The 7,630-nt window shown below is 45.0% G+C and overlaps 1 long non-coding RNA gene across 1 annotated transcript; it reads right to left on the bottom strand.

Annotated features, from left to right (window-relative positions):
* Window positions 1–5,312: 5,312 nt before the first annotated feature.
* On the bottom strand, window positions 5,313–5,638 carry LOC142896388 (uncharacterized). Its single transcript, XR_012928342.1, has 2 exons — window positions 5,608–5,638; window positions 5,313–5,404 (listed from the first exon to the last, which is right to left on the bottom strand). It is a non-coding gene; the product is annotated as an uncharacterized LOC142896388 (long non-coding RNA).
* Between the last annotated feature and the right edge of the window lie 1,992 nt (window positions 5,639–7,630).

The following is a 7,630-nucleotide window of genomic DNA, read 5'->3' as shown; positions in this document are numbered from 1 at the left end:
TGTAATTTCAACCCAGCCAACATATGGCATACTTTCTCCATTAGCTGCAGTGATATCTAGGCTGTTGTCAGCTTCCAGTATTTCATTAATGTCTCTGGGCACCACATTTGGCAAGTTTTCCCTCCTCCATTTCTCGTCGATTATTGTTACCTGAGACCCCGAATCCCATAGAGCTCTAGTCATTTTGTTTTGGATGTAACAGTCGATCAGATACTTTTTTCCAATTAGTGGAGCCATTTTTACTTGTGTCTTTTGCTTTGATGACTTTGCTTGGACCGTCTCACATGATGTTTGTGCACAATGGTTTTTATGAACAGTCCAGTTTTCAGCCTGGCAGAACTTGGAACAGTACAGCACTTTTTTGCATGACGTGCATTGTCTGAGTTTCATGTTATTACCCTTTCTGCCACAGTGTACACAGAACTGGGACAATGTTGTTGGATGAGTCACTCCCTGTCTCGCTGGAGTGACCCGACTCCGTTTAAAGGATTGCTCCTCACCTGCCTTGCTTCCCTCATCCTGCAGCTGGCCAGGAAGTGCTCGCTGCTGCCACAGCCATAGCAATGCATACAGTCTTCAGTGTTGTTTTGCTGACAAGCGAAGCATCTCCTACGGCGTCGAGGGGCTGCCGTTGGGAATGCGGGCTGGGGGACGACCATGTGGTTATACCGATTGTGACTGCCTCGTTGACCATAGCCTGGCAGAGACCATTGTCCTGGCGGTGGCATCTGTGATGGGGAAGAGACTGTCATCTGCTGAATAACATTATCTTGTGGACCTCCTACTTGGTTGGTGTTTGGCAAAGGTGAGCACTGAGGTTTCTGTATGAACTCTTTGATTTCAGAAACTTCTGCTTTCAGGTCGTTCAGAAGAGCCATGTTGGACCGCATTTCCTTGAGCTCAGACAGGATGTCTGGTTGCATCTTACTGCTGGTCTGCTGGACTGTTGTTTTCTCTTTCTTTTCTCCAGGACTGTCGCAGGTCTGTGCAGAATGGATGGCTGCAGAACGGTGTGGCGTTAGCATTCTCCTCTTGTCCTGTCTCTCATTTTCATAGGCACAAGAAGTGTTTAGTTTTTCCAATAGCAGCTCATCAGAAACATTTGGCTGCTTAAGATATGGTTGAAGATCACGTTTAATGTTGTCGCTTTGCAAACCAGTTAATACTGTGTGCAGGAACATGTTTTGGACAAGACCAGGGTTATATTTTAATCCAGACTCAGATTCTTGTGATGCAAATAAAATCTTTTGTCTCAGGTCCAATGCACGAATAACAACATTTTGAGGGGTCTCTTTAGCACCTTGAACCTCAGAACTTAACTGCTTGTAAAGATCTGTTGCACTTTTCTCCTGATAGTGGCACCTGAGGATACGTCTCAGTGTGGGCAATGTCAGATTAGTTTTACCCTCTAGATAACTGCGGAGTTGCATACCAGGAGCAATAGCCCTTATCACAGCATCCAATATCTCCACCTCGGGGAAGCCCTTGCTCAAACCATGCTCTATTTGGCGTGCAAGACTGGAAAAGGTAAGGCGATCTTTCTGTCCGGGCTCACCAATTTGGCCAGATATTTTAAAATCTTTATGCCATGAATGTGGAGCTTGAGAGAGGGTGGTATGGGGGGCTGACAATCTGTTGTGTGTGGTGACTCCCCTTGATGGTTTTTCACACTCACTTTGTCTCTTCATCAACGACGATCGAAGTTGCAGTGCCTCAATTTCCTTAGACAACCGCATCTGTTCCTCATTTTTTTCATTTGCTTGACTTTGCTGGCGTTCATCTTGTTTCTGAGACATGTTAACTTGTTCAGTGGGTTGAGATACATTCCCAGTTAGAGTTTTCTCACTAACAGCCTGGCACTGAATTATTTTATCCATTAGGGGGAGGAGTTCAGCCATACCATCATCCTCTAATTCTCTTAACTCCTCTTGTTGCAAATGGTTGCTTATCATTGAAATCAGTGATGTTTTGTTCTTGCCACTTACATGCTCAAATTCTGGACCGGAGATTGTCAAGAAATCACACAAGTTCACAAGGTGGTCCTTTGACAGTGTGCACAATCCTTGTATTACCTCAAGCTGTAGTTTCTCTAGCTCTGGTGACTCCATATTCCGCGTAGTGACGAGGTAATAAGTTGGCCGTGATAGCGTTAGCTCCGAGTTAGCGGCGTCAGCTCTCCTGGTAACTTTATTGTACCTCAGATTGCAAGCAGGCTGTATCAGGGATCCCGCAGTTCACTGCAGTTACTTCACTACCAGATGTCGCTGGACTGGGTGATTTGGGTAGGCTGAACGACAACGGGGCGTGTTTCGTAATAAAAGTTAGCCCACGTAGCGCTCATCCCAGCGGTGCCTCCAAAATGTTGCGCCCCTGAAAGCAGGGAGAAGTTATCACACAGGGTGATGACAGTGCTTCCTCATCAGAGTGTTTATTGCAATGAGATTTATTTATTTATTTATTATTAATCGCTTACACACGCACGCACACGCGCACGCAGCAAAATTACTTTCGATCAAACCGAAAATATTCCATAACACGCTCTTAGCGTCCAAAACATTTTTATAATATTCCCACACCCCTTTACTGCTTTCCTGCTCACGACACACCTGAAAACAGGGAGAAGTTATCACACAGGGTGATGACAGTGCTTCCTCATCAGAGTGTTTATTGCAATGAGGAAGACACTGCGACTCCCGTGGGGTACGGTGTGGAGGCAAACACAATCGATCACAGACTCCTGGATTCAGATCGCCGTGCGGATCACTGTTAACATTACTTTTTAACACCAACAACAAAAAAATATAAAAGATAAAATACTAAATGAATGAATTAAATCTTATTCAATTTAACCATTTCTAACATTTCTTTTTAACACTTTTCATCTTTTTTAACATTAACGCAGTATTGTGATCAATTACATGACTCTTCAATTATAACCCTTTACACATGCAATGCGAGCTAGCGATTCACAATACTATTTCATCACAAACATGGATGTAAAAAATAAAAAGGGACAAAAAATGAAACTTCAGGAACACCACCCATTGCAATACAAGCAGAACTGGGCCGAAGTTTTATATTATGTACACCACAACACAGCCTTCTGGTGGACAAGCCATACTATTTAATCCGTGTCCTCCTATGGCACTTCCGTGGGAGGAACCTCGTCGTAGAGGTCACGTGCTGGTTGCGCGTCACTCCACCAATCACCTCGGGGAAGGTCTGAGACAAGATCGTTGCCCTTGCAGGGTATCTGATACAGGTGAGTGAGTATATGGAAAATATGGGTCAGCGTGGGCAGTCGTAACCGGAGAAACTTGCTGGTGGAAATGATGCACTACAAGTGGATGTGACGCTAACTAACTTGGAATCGCTTGCGGCTGGCAAATGAGTGCGATGGATAAGGTGGAGCAATGATTCAGACTACTCTCCCTCCACTTTTTTTGTTTTGTATGAGCGTTTAAAAAAAACAACAACATAATGATAATCAAATAAATCGAATAAGCTTTAATTTATTAATCAGAATTAAAATAAGTAGGTTTTGCCCTTACAAGGTTGTAGATTTGTTATAGATGAGTTCCTTTGTTGTAGTTTGGCGCTTGAAAAACTATATATGGGATGTACCATGACCTGAGGGATTTCCTCATCCCATCCCAGCGTGGTTCTGATGCTGAATGTGAATGTATCTTGCTGTACATCCCACTGAGCTCCAAGGGCCCTCTCCATAGGGAGCTGGTCTCTGTCAAGGTTAAGTGTTTTTACCTCTTTAGCTCTCTGCTCTTCAGGAATGGCGGCCAGCACCGAGCGATGATTGCTCACCCACTTATTGAGCTTAAATCCACCTCTACCGCACAGGTCTGTTAGCTGCTGGTACAGATGTATCGCTTGTTCCACCGTGCTGACGGCCTTTAGACAATCATCCACGTAGAAATTTTGACGAACAGTGTTTATAACCTCGGCTGGGAAGTCATGCTGATTGTCGTCGAATGAAGCACAGCTTGGAGATGACACTGCCCCAGTAATGTGGACTAGCATCCTGTGCTCTTGTAGGTCCTTTGTAATGTCCCCATCTGGCCACCAGAGGAAGCGTAAGAAGTTTACATCCTGGTTGAAAACTCTTACTTGATGAAACGTTCCCTCAATGTCAGTCATGAATGCTACAGGGCCTTGGCGAAAACGAAGCAGCACACCTAGCAGTGTACTTGTCAAATTGGGACCCTGCAGGAGCTCTTTATTTAATGATGTTCCACAGTAGGTGGCAGTACAGTCAAATACCACACGCAAGTTTTTTTTTGCGTGGGTGATAGACGCCATGGTGTGATATAAACCACACCTTTCCACTTTCATGATCCAATTCATCTATTGGCACAATTTCTGCATAATTCTTTGCAAAAACATCTTTCATGCAATCTTTGTACTCACTGAAGAACTTGTCCTTCCTCTTGAACCTTTTCAGAAGATGATGTGCTCTTTGCTGGGCCACAGCTTTGTTGTACGGAAGCTTCACATCAGCTTTACAAAAGGGCAGCCTTAGGCTGTAATGTCCATTTTTCAAAACAGCGGAGCTTGAGGCTATTTTCATAAACTCAAGGACTTCAATAGACATTTTCTTTTTTTCTTCGTAGTGTTGCTCAATAAAATCTTGGTTGTATTGTTGAACCAGCAGCTCTTCAATTGATATTCTGTTACACTGCAGAGATCCATCATTCCCATCATCACTGAGAGGCCCATTGATGACCCATCCAAGCAAGGTTTTCACAGCAGGCCCACTACCCTGGCTGCTGATTACCTTCCATGGTTCCATGGCTCTTGGCGCATTGACTCCTATTAGCAGCCAGTCTGCCACGTCAAAATGTTGAAAAGTTACCCCTGTTTTACACCAGAAGCGTTTGCAGAGTGTCAGCAGAGCGTCTGCGTCGACGCAGTGAAACGCGGCCACTAAAGTCAATGAGCAGGTTTACACCAGGCGCAGAGCGTCCGTGTTTCAGAAGCGTCCCAGAAGCAGTAAAACGCGAGCCGCTGGAAAAGAACGCCAGAATTTATTCTTTGACACTTGCCGCGTCCCTCCTGCGTCAATCGTAGCAGGTGGGATCGTTCGGACAGGAAGTCAATGGTGTAAAAACACGGTGGATCCGGTTGATTTTCATCATAACACACAATGTGCTGGATTTTGTATTTATATGTGCTGTACTTTACTGTGAAACATCAACGTGACGCATCGGCTTCAACGCTGTTCAGGTCGGCCGTCAAACAAAAACAGATTTCACTTTGAATCTCAAACTATGATGAACAAAATGCATCTATACTTTAAATACCTGCATTTTGTATGATGCCAGCAGTTCGGTTTATTATTATTTTTCTTTTTTACACACATCGATACTTCGAGACACTGTTGGGACAGTGTCTCGAAGTATCTGTCTGCAGAGCGTCTGCAGAGCGACCGCGTTGACGCTCTGCTCACGCTCCAGCACCCTCCCACACAGGACGCGTTTTACGAGCAGAGCGTCTCGTGCAGCGGCTCGATCAGTTCACGCGAGGATTGCAAGATCGCGCGACAACCCAGGTAGTTTTCGCGTGTTTTTAAAGAAAACAACAATGAAACAAAACATCGATACTTCGAGACACTGTCCCAACAGTGTCTTGAAGTATCGATGTGTGTAAAAAAGAAAAATAATAATAAAGTAAACTACTGGCATTATACAAAATGCAGGTATTTAAAGTATAGATGCATTTTGTTCATCATAGTTTGAGATTCAAAGTGAAATCTGTTTTTGTTTGACGGCCGACCTGAACAGCGTTGAAGCCGATGCGTCACGTTGATGTTTCACAGTAAAGTACAGCACATAAGTACAAAATCCAGCACATTGTGTTATGATGAAAATCAACCGGATCCACCGTGTTTTTACACCATTGACTTCCTGTCTGAACGATCCTACCTGCTGCGATTGACGCAGCAAGCGTCAAAGAATAAATTATGGCGTTCTTTTCCAGCGGCTCGCGTTTTACTGCTTCTGGGACGCTTCTGAAACGCGGACGCTCTGCGCCTGGTGTAAACCTGCTCATTGACTTTAGTGGCCGCGTTTCACTGCGTCGACACGGACGCTCTGCTGACGCTCTGCAAACGCTTCTGGTGTAAAACAGGGGTGAGCCTCCGCCCCCTCCGTGCCCATTGGCACGGTGTTCCTTCGGCGCGCCTGGGAAACTCTGAAATTATGAATAACTTAAGCTTGTTTTTGTCCCATTTGCCTGCATCAGCCCGTCATGATATTGTTAAATTAATTGAGAGCCACCCACTATTGTTTTCTGACCACCCCCGCCGTACGTCAGTTTTGCACCATGACATAGAAGTAGAGGGACATGCCACAACTAAGCAGTACGCACATAGAGCCAATGTTGGAGTTGAGAAAGCAACCTTGGCTCTCTTTCTGACAGTGCCCATCTTGATGTTTATTTGAGGTCAGGTTTTTACAGACTATAATGCCCTCGTGGTCCTGGATAGGATGCGCAATCAAACCAACCGTAGATGCGGTGGTCTCTGCTCCTGCATGACTTCAATCTCCAGATTTCCCAGAAGAAGGGGGGTTGATAATGTGTTGGCAGATGCATTATCACGTGTACATGTGGACTAGCTGCGAAAGAATTTCGGGGGAAGTGAGGTTTTTCTTGTTTAGTTTTGTTTGTAGGTATGTTAATAGGGTTTAGTTCTTAAGGGAGGGGATGTTATGACCCACACGTGGGTCTAGATGCCTCTATGTTTGTGTCTGTGTGTGTGTGTGTGTGTGTGTGTGTCTGTGTGTGTGTGAGAGTGGATGACGCCTTGCAGGTGCGGTCCTGGATGTCGGCTGCTGATTGGACACGCCACGGCTGAGAAGGAGGAGCAGTCGAGCCAGCCTGACGGTCATCCCTCCTCCGCTCCCAAGTCTGCAGTTAGTCACTTCTGAAATGGCGTTAGAGCACGCAGCCGTAGGGGAGGGCTGCCATTTTCTTTGTCCCCTCTTTTCTCCTGTTTATTAAGTATGTAGGGAGGTTAGCCTTTCTGTATTTGGCTTCTCTTTCTTTCTTTAGTTAGTTCTTAAGGCGAGCTAGTTGGAGTTTGGTTTATTATTTTGGCCTGGGCCCACCCTGAAGCCTTTGCTGCCCACCGGTTAAGTTGTTTTGTTTATTTCATTTACTGATTAATAAATGTTTTTGTTGAAACTGCCAACTGCCGTGAGAAATTAATGAGGCTTGGGAGTGGGGGAAGGTGTCCCACACATTGCGTCTCGGTCCCCCGAGACGGGACGTAACACAGAGTTTTCACCGTGACAGCAGGTTGAGCTCCTACCGTTTTACAAGTGACGTCGTCACGTTAGCCTGTTCCATCCCTGCTAAATTCTTTAAAGAACTACCGTTAGTAAACTTTTAAATTATAATACGCTCTACACTAATTGTAATTTCCTGCCCGTGGTTCTATATTGCAACAGTTGACGGCTCATATCAGCAGATAAGCAGCAACAATCTGGGCATTGCAGGTGATTCATAAATATGTCATTTCTTATTAATTAGCCCATAAGTGTTGTACACCAGTGTGACACCAAATGCTTGTTGCTGACAGCAGTGAAGAAATGACACTCTAGTGGTTCTGCACATC

The sequence above is a fragment of the Nelusetta ayraudi genome, unplaced genomic scaffold (genome assembly GCF_046127955.1).
Source record: "Nelusetta ayraudi isolate G7.1 ecotype Tasmania unplaced genomic scaffold, CSIRO-AGI_Nayr_v1 ptg000053l, whole genome shotgun sequence".
Taxonomy (NCBI): domain Eukaryota; kingdom Metazoa; phylum Chordata; class Actinopteri; order Tetraodontiformes; family Monacanthidae; genus Nelusetta; species Nelusetta ayraudi.
Note: the sequence above shows the minus strand (reverse complement) of the source record. Positions and strands in the feature narration are given on the sequence as shown.